Source organism: Lissotriton helveticus, chromosome 8 (genome assembly GCF_964261635.1).
Source record: "Lissotriton helveticus chromosome 8, aLisHel1.1, whole genome shotgun sequence".
Classification (NCBI taxonomy): Eukaryota; Metazoa; Chordata; class Amphibia; order Caudata; family Salamandridae; genus Lissotriton; species Lissotriton helveticus.
Genome location: NC_136069.1, coordinates 816,151,293 through 816,170,873, shown reverse-complemented (window position 1 = coordinate 816,170,873; position 19,581 = coordinate 816,151,293).

Below are 19,581 nucleotides of genomic sequence, written 5' to 3'. Positions count from 1 at the left end.
TTTAAGTAAAGTTCTTTTTAAGGTCCATTTTCAGGTAGAATCTTTAAACGCGATCATATGGGGGTATTTTACGTTGGGATTAGTGGCAACTAGACCTACCTCCCTTCAAGATCCATCCAGTCTTCAGCTCTATACGCACACACATTGGTATGATCCCACTAATACCACACACACTGGTTTATGTGTTTACTCCAAAGCAGGTAAATAAAAAGTCTGCAGACACCTATAAAATGAATAGGAAAATGCATTCTCAGCACTAACCCAGGGCATAAGACTGCGCTACGCTCTTGGAGCGTGCGTAGTTTGCGGTACTACGCGCTACGTGAATTGCATGTAGCACTGTGCAAAAACGTGTAGCAGGCATTTTTTGTTTGCTCGCGGTCCTCAGCGTCAAGTTGGCGCCGTGAGCAAGCAAAATCAACATCCCGCCGAGACTTTTTCTTCATTCGCGATCAGCAACATCAAGTTGCCGATCGCAAGCGTGAAAAATATATCTCCCGGCGAGATTCTCAACGTGGGGATGTCAGGTTTCTCATTGCGAGTGGTCGCGTATGCTAGCGACCGCTCGCATTGAGAAACTACCAACCCGCGTTGAGAAAGCTGCCGCTCAAGTACAAATCTACTCGAGCGGCAGAAAAATGACTGCTTGCACTGTGCAAGATGCCGTTTGCAATGACTGCACAGTGCGGACAAGCATCCGGCACTGTGCAATCAGTGCGAACAGCATTTTTCCTACCGTACTACGCAGTTCGTGTAGCTACGCGTAGCTTGCGTAGTGAAAAGTGCACTTGACGTAGCTACACGTAGCCCAGTGTTGGTAATGTTACTTGTTGTATTATATATCTGGGTGCACTGACAGAAGCAGCAAAGTACTAGTCAGGCGGCGCACTATGCTATGCACAGATTTTTAGCATACTGTTTTAAAGGCATGCCCTTAATTACATTTGCCATGCCCCTTAGAGAGACCCTTCAGTTTTTTCATCTCACTTAAAGCCCTGCCTATCCCCTATTTGAGTAAAAAAAACTGACCACTCGTTGCTCTGAAATTCAAATTGCCCAATCAGACAACCACTCACAATCTTCCACCTGAAATCTATCTGTTCCTTTCAGACCAGAGAGGAAACTACGGAATTAAAGTATCCGATAGGATGTGAAATCCAATGGCTTAAAAGCAGCTTCACGAAATAGATTAAAAAAACATGTGCTGATTAGCTGCAATTCACTTCCACCCTGTAATGTCAATGACAGGATGTGGCTTGATGGCGACAGTGGGCGACTTTAAAGCTGAGGAACCTGGTTCGAGTCTGGCGAGAGGCTCAAGCCTCCTGTGATTGTGGGCACTTAATCCCTAGTGCCTTAAAAAACATGTGGAATGTGTCTGTCTGTAATGCAGCTGGTGCTCATGTAGAGCGTTTTGATATCTTCGGGTTGAGTTCTCACTATATAAAAGCGCAAAAAAAAACATGGGGGCATATTATCAAGGGATTTATGATACGACCGCTGCTGCACTACGAACCAGCTGCATTAGTACAGCTCATAAGGCCCGGAAGCTAAGCGGCAATTAGGACACCCTGAACATAAGGCGCAGTTGGGTCGAAACAGCACTACGCTGAATACGCATCTGCCAACAGGCGCTGCTAATCTGCTGAAACACCGGAAATAATTGCCTGGACTGAGGCTGCCTTTATTCTTAGCAGGAGGCAGCAGCACGAAGGAACACGCGAACTGAGGCTCCACCTGATGAGTAGATCTGCTGCACAAACGGGAGCGCGGCCACCAGCCCGCCGGAATCAATCAACTACGGGCGCCCAGACAGCAGTAAGCCCGCTAAGGCATAGTCCTCCAGTTTGCTCAGGTGATATGGGTAAACCAGATAAACAGCAGTCCAAGTTACCGTTTGAAGCCAAGAAGCAGACCAAGAACAATGCGACTACCCCGGATCTAGAGGAAGAACAGAGCGCGACTGACAATACAGGCATGGAGGCAGTCTTGAGAGCTATCCAGCGAAGTCTCCAGGAGATGAATGGTAAACTTGACAATGTGGTGCAACGTGTAGACAGTATGGCGGCCAAAATAGAAAAACATGACGGACGCTTGGCAGAAGCGGAGCAGAGAATCTCTACAGTGGAAGACGACTCCAGGAACGCACTGAAAGCATGTGGCGGTTTTGATAAAACGTTGGAGACCCTCCGAGCCAAGGTGGAGGACCAAGAAGCGAGATCTAGGCGCAACAATGTACGAATTTCTGGCCTGCCAGAATCCACCAACACGGGCAAAATGGAGACCTACATCGAGACATTGCTGAAAGAGATCTTTGGCGCCGAAAAACTGTCAAGTGTCTTCCTAGTCGAAAGGGCCCACCGCTAACTGGCGCCGACACCTAAGCCAGGGATGGCCCCGCACATGATTATAGCCCGCATGCTAAATTACAGGGACCGAGACACGGTCCTCAGATTGGCCAGAGAAATGGGCAAAATCACACATCACGGAAATACACTGGAATTCTACCCAGACCACACTATGGCAGTGCAGATGGCACGCAAAGAATTCGCCCCGGTTAAGAAAAAATTGCGAGACCTGGGTTTGGAGTACGCGATGCTCTACCCGGCAAAGCTCAAAATCACAAATGCGGGTAAACCGGTTGTGCTCCCAACGGTGCAGGCGGCGCAGGAATACATCAAGAAGCTCGGGAAAAGGAGGAAATCACAAGAGCGAGACGAGCAGACTAGCGATGTCGACTGAAGCTTCGAGAGAACGAACTAAGAACTAATATGTGCGACGGGACAAAGTACGAATTCGCAATTGGACGCTGCAGATTGGCGCTTGTGCGGACAGACATTATGGACATAAGGGGACAATGGACAATACTTGTATACGGATACCGCACGATAGGGGGAACCCCCTTGCAGTACATTCCTGACCGTGCCCGCTATCTGAGCTGGAGGTGATGCCACCCGCAGTGAGTACACTGAGCATGCATGGGACTTCTAGGTGAAGGGGGGATAGGTCCACACTGCGAGGTGCTGGGTGACACCAACCTAGGTAAGATATTCTGAAATTAGTGGAATGAGGGCTAAATGGGCTCCGGTTTACCGTGCAGGGATGAACAATTGACAAATGCTACAAGATCCCACTGGTTGCATTGATAAAGATAGTCTAGGACACCTATCAGTAAGTGAATTGGCCTACTGAAGCATGACAATCGCACTAATAATATGGAGGTGTTGAATTATAAGAAAAAGGTCATTTGAGAGATGGAGAAGATGGGGAAAAAGGACATATATGCGATATATTGGCTAGACCGCTACCTCCTGTCCACATCCACTATGTGGATGGAGATGTGTGTACCTGGTGCCACCCCCGAGAGGGTGCGCCCCAATACCAGTTCTATAATTGTTTTGAATGTTATAAAGGGAAGGCTTTGGCACAGTTTGGGAGCTGAAGTGGGAGGGGGGCGGACGGGGGGACTGGGAGTTGTTAGAATCCAACCACTGTGTCTGAGAGGCATGGCGACCTCCATATTTCTGAAACACATTGTAATGATTATTATACTGCATTTCTACCTCAACCTTCTGCATTAAGCGATGAGACACAATACCGACACTCGGCACATGAGGGTGGACACCGGCATATCAGAGCATCAACCGATAACACCGACATGACTAGATCACATGACTTAACGTTCATCACGTGGAATGTAAGGGGCCTGGGTAACCCCAAAAAAATCCGACAAATGTTTGCGTACTTCGACAGATTGCATATTGACGTAGCCTTTCTGCAGGAAACACACATAGCAACCACCAATGCTTCTAATCTGGGTGCTAGATGGGCAGAATCAGTTACCAACTCGAATTACTCATCATACTCCAGAGGGGTTAGCATCCTAGTTCGCAAAGGGGTACATTTCAAGATAGACTACACACACACTGATCATGAAGGCAGATGTGTTGTAGTGGTGGGTACCGTACGGCAACGACGGATGGCTCTGGTTAACACATATGGCCCAAATATTGATGATCCAGGTTTCTTTAGGAAAGTGTGGGACACCATTACAGACCTTCAGATAGAGCACGTGCTGTGGGGGGGGGATTTTAATGTAGCACTACGGGACGGACTTGATAGGACCCCAGGCACACTAGAACCACATGTCAGAGCAAGAGCGATGATACAGGATGCCATAGCCGACCTGAACATGGCAGATGTGTGGAGGGTTCAGCATCCGGAGGCGAAAGTAGCGACACATATAAACGCTGTGCACAACAGCTGGTCCAGACTGGACTACTGGCTGGGGACGCATGAAGTGACAACATGGGCCGCTGCTATAAAGCACCTGCCTAGAACATTATCGGATCATAGCCCGGTGCTGGTTGAGATGACTATACCGCACTATGAGCCGCCACCATTCGCTTGGAGGCTTAATGCTGCGTCATTACAAGACACCATATATGTCGACACACTACACAAAGCAATGGTAGAATATTTTGAACTGAATGGCCCCACGACGGACGATCCTTGTCTGCTGTGGGAGGCATTTAAAGCCACGATACGCGGGGTGAGCATAAGTACCTCCGCAGGCATATTGAGAGACATTAGACGACAACTGCAAACACGTGAGACCGAGATGCACAAATTAGAACAGAAATACACACAAACAGGAGATACTAAATTGTTGGGAGACATACAAACATTACTAGTGGAACACCGCCAGTTTGCAACAGACGAGCTTAAATATGTATCCAAGCGTAAAAATGCTAGAGTATATGGGGAGGGAGGCAGGCCAGGTAAAGCACTAGCGGATAAGATTTGCTCAGGTCGCACGCCCCAAAATATCACGGCTATACGAACCCGGGAGGGACATGTCACCAGGGACATTACGGGAATAAAGAAGGAATTTATGGACACATATGGTGCACTATATGAAGCACGCCCCTTGATACCGCGAGAGGAATTATTGTCATATATGGAAGACGTAGAAATTGCGTGGCTGGCAGATGGACACCGAGAATACCTAGCTCGCCCTGTCACTGTTGAAGAAGTCACAGATACTATTAACAGACTGCCGAATGGCAAGGCGCCGGGGCCAGATGGGTTTGTGGTGGAATTTTATAAAAAATTTGCGGACTTGCTAGCCCCACATTTAGTGAGATTGTATGGAGCGGCGCATGAGGCACAGACTCTACCAGCATCAATGCGGGAGGCAATGCTTATTGCGCTGTTGAAGCCTGGGAAAGAGCAGGATAAGTGCGATTCCTATCGCCCTCTCTCACTCATCAATGTCGACACGAAAATAATAGCAAGCTTATTGGCAGACAGAATTAAGCCACTGATGCCCATGTTAATACGACCGGACCAATCCGGGTTCATACCGGATAGATCCACCATGCACAATACACGAACGCTATTCGCACTAGCCCATTATTTGGCGCCAGAAATTAAGGCTGTGGCGGTGCTGTTGGACGCAGCCAAAGCGTTCGACACCATAGACTGGCCGTTTTTACATGCGGTGCTGATACGCATGGGTTTCCCAGGCATTTTTCTGGGGTGGATTACAATGTTATACACGAACCTAACAGCGCGCATAAGAATTAACAAATATGTCTCAGACCCCATTAAGATCTGTAGAGGTACCAGACAGGGGTGCCCCCTTTCACCATTGTTATTTGCGTTGATACTGGAACCTCTGGCCTGCAAAATACGTCAACACCATCATTATTCGGCAATACAACTACCGACACGGCCCATACACATCTCGCTATATGCGGATGATATGGTGTTGTATGTTAAAAAACCAGAACAACACCTCAATCCCTTGTTAAGAGAATATATCAAATTCGGCCAGCACTCGGGGTTGCAGATAAATTGGTCTAAATCCCTAGTATTAGCGTTGACAGACAACACGCATCCCACGACACTGGACTACCCTCTGGAATGGTCCGACGAACCGACCAAGTATCTAGGGATATGGTTCCATAGAGACCCGGACCTGGTCATACGAACTAATTATGGTAACACTATTGTGTCCTTGGAAGAAAAAGTCGCCAGATGGAATAAACTGCCGCTATCTTTGGCGGATAGAGCAGCCATAGTCAAAATGGTACTACTACCCAAGGTCCTATATTTATTTAATAATATCCCAATAAAACCATCTGCAGAGGTCTTCCGCAACATTACGAAATTGGTGCTTAACCTGCTCTGGGCGGGAAAACAGGCCAGGCTTGAGTTACACACTATGACACTACCGTTTGCCCAGGGAGGTTTCAAGATCCCAGATTTTTATCTTTATTACCTGTGCGCTCAAGCGCAATTCGCACATTACTGGTACCACGAAATACCATTCCTGACGCATGTAGCGGTGGAAGCAGGTGATGCAGACCCGATTCCACTAACAAGCGTATTAACACACAAAAGTCCTAGGCTACACGATCATGATATTAACCCGGTAAACACTACCACAGAAGCGTGGAGACTGATGGGAAAGGCTGCAAACTGCTTGCCGCTTTATGCACCTGCGCTTCCACTAGCGCACCATCCAGCACTTTCAGTAACGCAGGAGAAGGTTGACATGGATCTACTAAAATGCGCTGGGATAGATAAATTAGGCGACTTATACAAAGATGGGGTATTTCAGTCACTAGAAAACTGGATTATGTCACTAACCCGACACTATTGTTTAGCTTCACATACTACAGGGTGCAGAGGGCGATGAAAGAACATTTTCCGAACTATCCAAATGAACCTGAGACTCTGGCGTCCCTGCAGTTAATACTCGGCCTCTCACATGGTATCGAAATTGTACACTATCTTACAGCGGGATGTAGGAGGAACCACAGAGAAAGCGAGGGATAAATGGAATAAAGCACTAGACACACAGCTAACAGATGACGAATGGTTAACGACATGCCTACTTACGGGTATGCTGACACCCAATGGGAATCTGAGGATCATTCACTACAAGTATCTACACCAAATGTACTATACCCCGCTGAGGTTATTCAGATATGGCCTACGGGATGACGCACGCTGCGTAAGGTGTGGACCGGAGAATGCTGACTTCCTACATCTGGCGTGGAATTGTCGCCGGGTGGCAGGCTTTTGGGGGGAAGTGATGCAGGCCCTTAGTGAAATGCTTGGGACGTCACTGCAATGCGAGGCCAAGATGTGCTTGTTAGGCATTATTCCACAGCTGAGAGCACAAAGGCGTAAATTCTGCGTGGTAGCACTGTTGATGGCCAGGCGAAGGGTATCGATGCATTGGAATAGCAAAATGGGACCGAAGACTAAACACTGGCTAGAAGATTTAACATATTGTCGTGATATGCTAGTCACTTATGAGGAAGAGTTACCAGCCAGATCACGTCCTAGAGATTATTGGATGTATTTACGCACCTATTTATTAGAACATGAGTCGGTAGAAACTGTTGATGACTTATAGCATGCTATACAACAAGATCAGTGAAATGAAATGCAGACATACCGTATTGAAAGAGGGGGAAGGATGCTGTGACACAGGGGTATAAGTTTTCTTTAGAGTTTTATGTGTTGGGTTCGACTGTTTACAGAGTGGATAAACTCGAAAAAGGAGAAGGGTAAGATGACAAACGTAATAACTGTATGCATAAGCACTACTCTATGTACTGAGTCAACGTTTAATGTAACGCCGCCGAGCCCATGGATGTCGGCTGATGGGCTGTGTACATGGACAATTAATTTGCTGATGTTACAGCCACATGGCCGGCCTGATGAGGTTGTAGGCGATAACATGTCTGTAAGTACTATGAAATGTGCAATAAACTTCTTACACCAAAAAAAAAAAATAAAAAAAAAAAAATAAAAGAATCCAAGCAAGCCTACTGATCCAACCTCCTCAGATCTGCTTCAAATTCAGCATTATTACAGAAATCCTGCATTCTCAGAGCCAGCCAAACATCCAGCACCACTCCCCCAAAACAAATCTTCAAGGACATTGTCTCCTTTTTCAGAGATAAAATCCTCCTGATTAGGGACTCCATCTTGAATGATTCCATTGCCAACCGAAACCGCAACTTTATCAGCCTCAGTCATGCAACCACATTCTTTGTATGCCAACTTTTGTCCTCAAGCACAACACATATTGTTTTAAATATCTTTTGAGTAGTTCACTCTCTCAGGGGGTTTTCCCAATCATTTTACCACTGTCACGGTCAATCTACTACTAAAGAAGCCTCCATTAATCTGCTTTGACCTCAAACATTTTTGCCCCATATCCTCCCATATCCTTTAAAATGGCTTTAACACAATTGAAGACCTTTGACTTAATAAAATGATCTATTCGATGGATTTATTTAGACCAGGACACAGTATTGAACTTGTGATTTTACCATGGATGGATGATCTAATTGGACTCAGCCATGGCTGGCATACTGTTTTTGTTAGACTTGTCAGCTTCTTTTTATACCATTAACCAAAATCTCATGCACAACACCTTACAAGGAGCAGGCTCCAATGGCTTTTATGGATCAATCCCTTGTACCCAAATAATGACATTGCCTCCATCTTGCTCAGAAACTAAAGACCTTTCCCGTGGTGTACTTCAGGGTCTGTCCCAGTGCTCTTCAAACTTTGTTTTACTTAGCCCCTTAGAGTACAAAGTTTTGGAGTTTGGCCCCCTCAAAACTTTCGAAGGGTGCGGTGGAGTCACTATAAATTCTGATCCAATCTCAATTTACAAAGCTTTCACTTAGACAAAGCCCTATATGGACTTCCTCTTAAAAGCATCGCCCAGACACCACCGGCAAAGCCTTACCGAGGTCACAAACAACAGAACACTATTCAGACAATAGTCTACAAGACTCAGTTTAAGGCCCATCTTCAAATCCCAGATCCTTATCTCTCAGGAAAAGCTCCAATTAAAACTCCCCTACCGACGCGTCTTCTCTTTAGAGCCATACCCAGCCCCTATCTTCTGACTATCAAATAGTGAATAGCTGGACTTCTTTGATTTGAGTGGGAGTGTTCCAGTACTTCAGAACAGTGGTGCAATACTTTTAACAGCAGAATACCAGCACTTCTCAGTAGCGAAGAGTAATACTGGGGTAGTGCATGCCTGCACTTTTATATTTCCATTTCAATCAGTGCCAGTCCTGGAATCCCATTCTTGAAATTCTTACCCAGCTGCCTTCTCCTCTAAGTCCTCTACAGTCTCTTCCCTGAAAGCCATAGCCAGTGCTTCTCTTCAAGGCTACCCAGAACCCCAGTAAAAACACCCCACATCTAGGGCCTGCCATTTGGACGTTTTTTGTACCAACTTGACCTGCATTTTAATATCCCGACCAGAAAAAAAATTCGAAAATTGCCAAAAGCCGCTATATTTTCTGCCTTATAAGTACAAATTGTAAACACTAAGGGGGAGATTTACCAAAAAGTCACACAAGGCAGCGCAGCCCCCCGATAGGCTGCGCTGCGCCACAGGGAGAGAGCAGGAGAGCGCCATAACTTCAGAGATGCGGCTCTCTCCCCCCCTTTGGCTTGCGCCAGCATTGATTTCAGCAGTCGTGCGCCACGCACACACCTCAGCGCGATCGCACTAGGGTGTGTGCATTAATCTAGCATAGGTTCTGTACAGGAAGGGTACCCTTACTGTACAAAATATGATGCCCAGACACAATGCAAAGTTTTTCCCACTTGTATGCATGCTGCACAGTGCACCACGCAAACAAAGTCGGGAAAGGAAGGAGACTTTAAAGCATTTCTCCTTCCTTGTGCCTACTTGAAAAGGGAACAATTTTCTCACGCTATTTCCACTCTACGTTATTTAGTAAATTGTGTTTAGCGTGAGAAACCTTGGGTGGTTGCATGGGAATACCCATGCTCCACCTTTGGTAGGCCCCCTTGGCGCAAAGTAATGCAAGCAGCGCTATGTGCTGCTTTGCATTACTTTTGCATTATTTCCAGCGCTATACAAGTTTAGCGCTGGAAAGTAAATTCGGAAAAAAAGATTTTGCCATGATTTGCATCACTTTTGTGACACACACACATTAAAAAAGTCGAGGTAAATCTCCCCCTAAATATCAGTGTAAAGCACTTTAATTGTGTTCTATTACTGCCTTATCGATCTCTGACTGATAAAGTAAATAAAGCCAGAAAAGATAAGTGGAAAATGAATACAGGTGATTTTAAGTAAAGTTCTTTTTAAGGTCCATTTTCAGGTAGAATCTTTAAACGCGATCATATGGGGGTATTTTACGTTGGGATTAGTGGCAACTAGACCTACCTCCCTTCAAGATCCATCCAGTCTTCAGCTCTATACGCACACACATTGGTATGATCCCACTAATACCACACACACTGGTTTATGTGTTTACTCCAAAGCAGGTAAATAAAAAGTCTGCAGACACCTATAAAATGAATAGGAAAATGCATTCTCAGCACTAACCCAGGGCATAAGACTGCGCTACGCTCTTGGAGCGTGCGTAGTTTGCGGTACTACGCGCTACGTGAATTGCATGTAGCACTGTGCAAAAACGTGTAGCAGGCATTTTTTGTTTGCTCGCGGTCCTCAGCGTCAAGTTGGCGCCGTGAGCAAGCAAAATCAACATCCCGCCGAGACTTTTTCTTCATTCGCGATCAGCAACATCAAGTTGCCGATCGCAAGCGTGAAAAATATATCTCCCGGCGAGATTCTCAACGTGGGGATGTCAGGTTTCTCATTGCGAGTGGTCGCGTATGCTAGCGACCGCTCGCATTGAGAAACTACCAACCCGCGTTGAGAAAGCTGCCGCTCAAGTACAAATCTACTCGAGCGGCAGAAAAATGACTGCTTGCACTGTGCAAGATGCCGTTTGCAATGACTGCACAGTGCGGACAAGCATCCGGCACTGTGCAATCAGTGCGAACAGCATTTTTCCTACCGTACTACGCAGTTCGTGTAGCTACGCGTAGCTTGCGTAGTGAAAAGTGCACTTGACGTAGCTACACGTAGCCCAGTGTTGGTAATGTTACTTGTTGTATTATATATCTGGGTGCACTGACAGAAGCAGCAAAGTACTAGTCAGGCGGCGCACTATGCTATGCACAGATTTTTAGCATACTGTTTTAAAGGCATGCCCTTAATTACATTTGCCATGCCCCTTAGAGAGACCCTTCAGTTTTTTCATCTCACTTAAAGCCCTGCCTATCCCCTATTTGAGTAAAAAAAACTGACCACTCGTTGCTCTGAAATTCAAATTGCCCAATCAGACAACCACTCACAATCTTCCACCTGAAATCTATCTGTTCCTTTCAGACCAGAGAGGAAACTACGGAATTAAAGTATCCGATAGGATGTGAAATCCAATGGCTTAAAAGCAGCTTCACGAAATAGATTAAAAAAACATGTGCTGATTAGCTGCAATTCACTTCCACCCTGTAATGTCAATGACAGGATGTGGCTTGATGGCGACAGTGGGCGACTTTAAAGCTGAGGAACCTGGTTCGAGTCTGGCGAGAGGCTCAAGCCTCCTGTGATTGTGGGCACTTAATCCCTAGTGCCTTAAAAAACATGTGGAATGTGTCTGTCTGTAATGCAGCTGGTGCTCATGTAGAGCGTTTTGATATCTTCGGGTTGAGTTCTCACTATATAAAAGCGCAAAAAAAAACATGGGGGCATATTATCAAGGGATTTATGATACGACCGCTGCTGCACTACGAACCAGCTGCATTAGTACAGCTCATAAGGCCCGGAAGCTAAGCGGCAATTAGGACACCCTGAACATAAGGCGCAGTTGGGTCGAAACAGCACTACGCTGAATACGCATCTGCCAACAGGCGCTGCTAATCTGCTGAAACACCGGAAATAATTGCCTGGACTGAGGCTGCCTTTATTCTTAGCAGGAGGCAGCAGCACGAAGGAACACGCGAACTGAGGCTCCACCTGATGAGTAGATCTGCTGCACAAACGGGAGCGCGGCCACCAGCCCGCCGGAATCAATCAACTACGGGCGCCCAGACAGCAGTAAGCCCGCTAAGGCATAGTCCTCCAGTTTGCTCAGGTGATATGGGTAAACCAGATAAACAGCAGTCCAAGTTACCGTTTGAAGCCAAGAAGCAGACCAAGAACAATGCGACTACCCCGGATCTAGAGGAAGAACAGAGCGCGACTGACAATACAGGCATGGAGGCAGTCTTGAGAGCTATCCAGCGAAGTCTCCAGGAGATGAATGGTAAACTTGACAATGTGGTGCAACGTGTAGACAGTATGGCGGCCAAAATAGAAAAACATGACGGACGCTTGGCAGAAGCGGAGCAGAGAATCTCTACAGTGGAAGACGACTCCAGGAACGCACTGAAAGCATGTGGCGGTTTTGATAAAACGTTGGAGACCCTCCGAGCCAAGGTGGAGGACCAAGAAGCGAGATCTAGGCGCAACAATGTACGAATTTCTGGCCTGCCAGAATCCACCAACACGGGCAAAATGGAGACCTACATCGAGACATTGCTGAAAGAGATCTTTGGCGCCGAAAAACTGTCAAGTGTCTTCCTAGTCGAAAGGGCCCACCGCTAACTGGCGCCGACACCTAAGCCAGGGATGGCCCCGCACATGATTATAGCCCGCATGCTAAATTACAGGGACCGAGACACGGTCCTCAGATTGGCCAGAGAAATGGGCAAAATCACACATCACGGAAATACACTGGAATTCTACCCAGACCACACTATGGCAGTGCAGATGGCACGCAAAGAATTCACCCCGGTTAAGAAAAAATTGCGAGACCTGGGTTTGGAGTACGCGATGCTCTACCCGGCAAAGCTCAAAATCACAAATGCGGGTAAACCGGTTGTGCTCCCAACGGTGCAGGCGGCGCAGGAATACATCAAGAAGCTCGGGAAAAGGAGGAAATCACAAGAGCGAGACGAGCAGACTAGCGATGTCGACTGAAGCTCCGAGAGAACGAACTAAGAACTAATATGTGCGACGGGACAAAGTACGAATTCGCAATTGGACGCTGCAGATTGGCGCTTGTGTGGACAGACATTATGGACATAAGGGGACAATGGACAATACTTGTATACGGATACCGCACGATAGGGGGAACCCCCTTGCAGTACATTCCTGACCGTGCCCGCTATCTGAGCTGGAGGTGATGCCACCCGCAGTGAGTACACTGAGCATGCATGGGACTTCTAGGTGAAGGGGGGATAGGTCCAGACTGCGAGGTGCTGGGTGACACCAACCTAGGTAAGATATTCTGAAATTAGTGGAATGAGGGCTAAATGGGCTCCGGTTTACCGTGCAGGGATGAACAATTGACAAATGCTACAAGATCCCACTGGTTGCATTGATAAAGATAGTCTAGGACACCTATCAGTAAGTGAATTGGCCTACTGAAGCATGACAATCGCACTAATAATATGGAGGTGTTGAATTATAAGAAAAAGGTCATTTGAGAGATGGAGAAGATGGGGAAAAAGGACATATATGCGATATATTGGCTAGACCGCTACCTCCTGTCCACATCCACTATGTGGATGGAGATGTGTGTACCTGGTGCCACCCCCGAGAGGGTGCGCCCCAATACCAGTTCTGTAATTGTTTTGAATGTTATAAAGGGAAGGCTTTGGCACAGTTTGGGAGCTGAAGTGGGAGGGGGGCGGACGGGGGGACTGGGAGTTGTTAGAATCCAACCACTGTGTCTGAGAGGCATGGCGACCTCCATATTTCTGAAACACATTGTAATGATTATTATACTGCATTTCTACCTCAACCTTCTGCATTAAGCGATGAGACACAATACCGACACTCGGCACATGAGGGTGGACACCGGCATATCAGAGCATCAACCGATAACACCGACATGACTAGATCACATGACTTAACGTTCATCACGTGGAATGTAAGGGGCCTGGGTAACCCCAAAAAAATCCGACAAATGTTTGCGTACTTCGACAGATTGCATATTGACGTAGCCTTTCTGCAGGAAACACACATAGCAACCACCAATGCTTCTAATCTGGGTGCTAGATGGGCAGAATCAGTTACCAACTCGAATTATTCATCATACTCCAGAGGGGTTAGCATCCTAGTTCGCAAAGGGGTACATTTCAAGATAGACTACACACACACCGATCATGAAGGCAGATGTGTTGTAGTGGTGGGTACCGTGCGGCAACGACGGATGGCTCTGGTTAACACATATGGCCCAAATATTGATGATCCAGGTTTCTTTAGGAAAGTGTGGGACACCATTACAGACCTTCAGATAGAGCACGTGCTGTGGGGGGGGGGGGGTTTTAATGTAGCACTACGGGACGGACTTGATAGGACCCCAGGCACACTAGAACCACATGTCAGAGCAAGAGCGATGATACAGGATGCCATAGCCGACCTGAACATGGCAGATGTGTGGAGGGTTCAGCATCCGGAGGCGAAAGTAGCGACACATATAAACGCTGTGCACAACAGCTGGTCCAGACTGGACTACTGGCTGGGGACGCATGAAGTGACAACATGGGCCGCTGCTATAAAGCACCTGCCTAGAACATTATCGGATCATAGCCCGGTGCTGGTTGAGATGACTATACCGCACTATGAGCCGCCACCATTCGCTTGGAGGCTTAATGCTGCGTCATTACAAGACACCATATATGTCGACACACTACACAAAGCAATGGTAGAATATTTTGAACTGAATGGCCCCACGACGGACGATCCTTGTCTGCTGTGGGAGGCATTTAAAGCCACGATACGCGGGGTGAGCATAAGTACCTCCGCAGGCATATTGAGAGACATTAGACGACAACTGCAAACACGTGAGACCGAGATGCACAAATTAGAACAGAAATACACACAAACAGGAGATACTAAATTGTTGGGAGACATACAAACATTACTAGTGGAACACCGCCAGTTTGCAACAGACGAGCTTAAATATGTATCCAAGCGTAAAAATGCTAGAGTATATGGGGAGGGAGGCAGGCCAGGTAAAGCACTAGCGGATAAGATTTGCTCAGGTCGCACGCCCCAAAATATCACGGCTATACGAACCCGGGAGGGACATGTCACCAGGGACATTACGGGAGAAAAGAAGGAATTTATGGACACATATGGTGCACTATATGAAGCACGCCCCTTGATACCGCGAGAGGAATTATTGTCATATATGGAAGACGTAGAAATTGCGTGGCTGGCAGATGGACACCGAGAATACCTAGCTCGCCCTGTCACTGTTGAAGAAGTCACAGATACTATTAACAGACTGCCGAATGGCAAGGCGCCGGGGCCAGATGGGTTTGTGGTGGAATTTTATAAAAAATTTGCGGACTTGCTAGCCCCACATTTAGTGAGATTGTATGGAGCGGCGCATGAGGCACAGACTCTACCAGCATCAATGCGGGAGGCAATGCTTATTGCGCTGTTGAAGCCTGGGAAAGAGCAGGATAAGTGCGATTCCTATCGCCCTCTCTCACTCATCAATGTCGACACGAAAATAATAGCAAGCTTATTGGCAGACAGAATTAAGCCACTGATGCCCATGTTAATACGACCGGACCAATCCGGGTTCATACCGGATAGATCCACCATGCACAATACACGAACGCTATTCGCACTAGCCCATTATTTGGCGCCAGAAATTAAGGCTGTGGCGGTGCTGTTGGACGCAGCCAAAGCGTTCGACACCATAGACTGGCCGTTTTTACATGCGGTGCTGATACGCATGGGTTTCCCAGGCATTTTTCTGGGGTGGATTACAATGTTATACACGAACCTAACAGCGCGCATAAGAATTAACAAATATGTCTCAGACCCCATTAAGATCTGTAGAGGTACCAGACAGGGGTGCCCCCTTTCACCATTGTTATTTGCGTTGATACTGGAACCTCTGGCCTGCAAAATACGTCAACACCATCATTATTCGGCAATACAACTACCGACACGGCCCATACACATCTCGCTATATGCGGATGATATGGTGTTGTATGTTAAAAAACCAGAACAACACCTCAATCCCTTGTTAAGAGAATATATCAAATTCGGCCAGCACTCGGGGTTGCAGATAAATTGGTCTAAATCCCTAGTATTAGCGTTGACAGACAACACGCATCCCACGACACTGGACTACCCTCTGGAATGGTCCGACGAACCGACCAAGTATCTAGGGATATGGTTCCATAGAGACCCGGACCTGGTCATACGAACTAATTATGGTAACACTATTGTGTCCTTGGAAGAAAAAGTCGCCAGATGGAATAAACTGCCGCTATCTTTGGCGGATAGAGCAGCCATAGTCAAAATGGTACTACTACCCAAGGTCCTATATTTATTTAATAATATCCCAATAAAACCATCTGCAGAGGTCTTCCGCAACATTACGAAATTGGTGCTTAACCTGCTCTGGGCGGGAAAACAGGCCAGGCTTGAGTTACACACTATGACACTACCGTTTGCCCAGGGAGGTTTCAAGATCCCAGATTTTTATCTTTATTACCTGTGCGCTCAAGCGCAATTCCCACATTACTGGTACCACGAAATACCATTCCTGACGCATGTAGCGGTGGAAGCAGGTGATGCAGACCCGATTCCACTAACAAGCGTATTAACACACAAAAGGCCTAGGCTACACGATCATGATATTAACCCGGTAAACACTACCACAGAAGAGTGGAGACTGATGGGAAAGGCTGCAAACTGCTTGCCGCTTTATGCACCTGCGCTTCCACTAGCGCACCATCCAGCACTTTCAGTAACGCAGGAGAAGGTTGGCATGGATCTACTAAAATGCGCTGGGATAGATAAATTAGGCGACTTATACAAAGATGGGGTATTTCAGTCACTAGAAAACTGGATTATGTCACTAACCCGACACTATTGTTTAGCTTCACATACTACAGGGTGCAGAGGGCGATGAAAGAACATTTTCCGAACTATCCAAATGAACCTGAGACTCTGGCGTCCCTGCAGTTAATACTCGGCCTCTCACATGGTATCGAAATTGTACACTAGCTTACAGCGGGATGTAGGAGGAACCACAGAGAAAGCGAGGGATAAATGGAATAAAGCACTAGACACACAGCTAACAGATGACGAATGGTTAACGACATGCCTACTTACGGGTATGCTGACACCCAATGGGAATCTGAGGATCATTCACTACAAGTATCTACACCAAATGTACTATACCCCGCTGAGGTTATTCAGATATGGCCTACGGGATGACGCACGCTGCGTAAGGTGTGGACCGGAGAATGCTGACTTCCTACATCTGGCGTGGAATTGTCGCCGGGTGGCAGGCTTTTGGGGGGAAGTGATGCAGGCCCTTAGTGAAATGCTTGGGACGTCACTGCAATGCGAGGCCAAGATGTGCTTGTTAGGCATTATTCCACAGCTGAGAGCACAAAGGCGTAAATTCTGCGTGGTAGCACTGTTGATGGCCAGGCGCAGGGTATCGATGCATTGGAATAGCAAAATGGGACCGAAGACTAAACACTGGCTAGAAGATTTAACATATTGTCGTGATATGCTAGTCACTTATGAGGAAGAGTTACCAGCCAGATCACGTCCTAGAGATTATTGGATGTATTTACGCACCTATTTATTAGAACATGAGTCGGTAGAAACTGTTGATGACTTATAGCATGCTATACAACAAGATCAGTGAAATGAAATGCAGACATACCGTATTGAAAGAGGGGGAAGGATGCTGTGACACAGGGGTATAAGTTTTCTTTAGAGTTTTATGTGTTGGGTTCGACTGTTTACAGAGTGGATAAACTCGAAAAAGGAGAAGGGTAAGATGACAAGCGTAATAACTGTATGCATAAGCACTACTCTATGTACTGAGTCAACGTTTAATGTAACGCCGCCGAGCCCATGGATGTCGGCTGATGGGCTGTGTACATGGACAATTAATTTGCTGATGTTACAGCCACATGGCCGGCCTGATGAGGTTGTAGGCGATAACATGTCTGTAAGTACTATGAAATGTGCAATAAACTTCTTACACCAAAAAAAAAAAAATAAAAAAAAAAAATAAAAGAATCCAAGCAAGCCTACTGATCCAACCTCCTCAGATCTGCTTCAAATTCAGCATTATTACAGAAATCCTGCATTCTCAGAGCCAGCCAAACATCCAGCACCACTCCCCCAAAACAAATCTTCACGGACATTGTCTCCTTTTTCAGAGATAAAATCCTCCTGATTAGGGACTCCATCTTGAATGATTCCATTGCCAACCGAAACCGCAACTTTATCAGCCTCAGTCATGCAACCACATTCTTTGTATGCCAACTTTTGTCCTCAAGCACAACACATATTGTTTTAAATATCTTTTGAGTAGTTCACTCTCTCAGGGTGTTTTCCCAATCATTTTACCACTGTCACGGTCAATCTACTACTAAAGAAGCCTCCATTAATCTGCTTTGACCTCAAACATTTTTGCCCCATATCCTCCCATATCCTTTAAAATGGCTTTAACACAATTGAAGACCTTTGACTTAATAAAATGATCTATTCGATGGATTTATTTAGACCAGGACACAGTATTGAACTTGTGATTTTACCATGGATGGATGATCTAATTGGACTCAGCCATGGCTGGCATACTGTTTTTGTTAGACTTGTCAGCTTCTTTTTATACCATTAACCAAAATCTCATGCACAACACCTTACAAGGAGCAGGCTCCAATGGCTTTTATGGATCAATCCCTTGTACCCAAATAATGACATTGCCTCCATCTTGCTCAGAAACTAAAGACCTTTCCCGTGGTGTACTTCAGGGTCTGTCCCAGTGCTCTTCAAACTTTGTTTTACTTAGCCCCTTAGAGTACAAAGTTTTGGAGTTTGGCCCCCTCAAAACTTTCGAAGGGTGCGGTGGAGTCACTATAAATTCTGATCCAATCTCAATTTACAAAGCTTTCACTTAGACAAAGCCCTATATGGACTTCCTCTTAAAAGCATCGCCCAGACACCACCGGCAAAGCCTTACCGAGGTCACAAACAACAGAACACTATTCAGACAATAGTCTACAAGACTCAGTTTAAGGCCCATCTTCAAATCCCAGATCCTTATCTCTCAGGAAAAGCTCCAATTAAAACTCCCCTACCGACGCGTCTTCTCTTTAGAGCCATACCCAGCCCCTATCTTCTGACTATCAAATAGTGAATAGCTGGACTTCTTTGATTTGAGTGGGAGTGTTCCAGTACTTCAGAACAGTGGTGCAATACTTTTAACAGCAGAATACCGGCACTTCTCAGTAGCGAAGAGTAATACTGGGGTAGTGCATGCCTGCACTTTTATATTTCCATTTCAATCAGTGCCAGTCCTGGAATCCCATTCTTGAAATTCTTACCCAGCTGCCTTCTCCTCTAAGTCCTCTACAGTCTCTTCCCTGAAAGCCATAGCCAGTGCTTCTCTTCAAGGCTACCCAGAACCCCAGTAAAAACACCCCACATCTAGGGCCTGCCATTTGGACGTTTTTTGTACCAACTTGACCTGCATTTTAATATCCCGACCAGAAAAAAAATTCGAAAATTGCCAAAAGCCGCTATATTTTCTGCCTTATAAGTACAAATTGTAAACACTAAGGGGGAGATTTACCAAAAAGTCACACAAGGCAGCGCAGCCCCCCGAT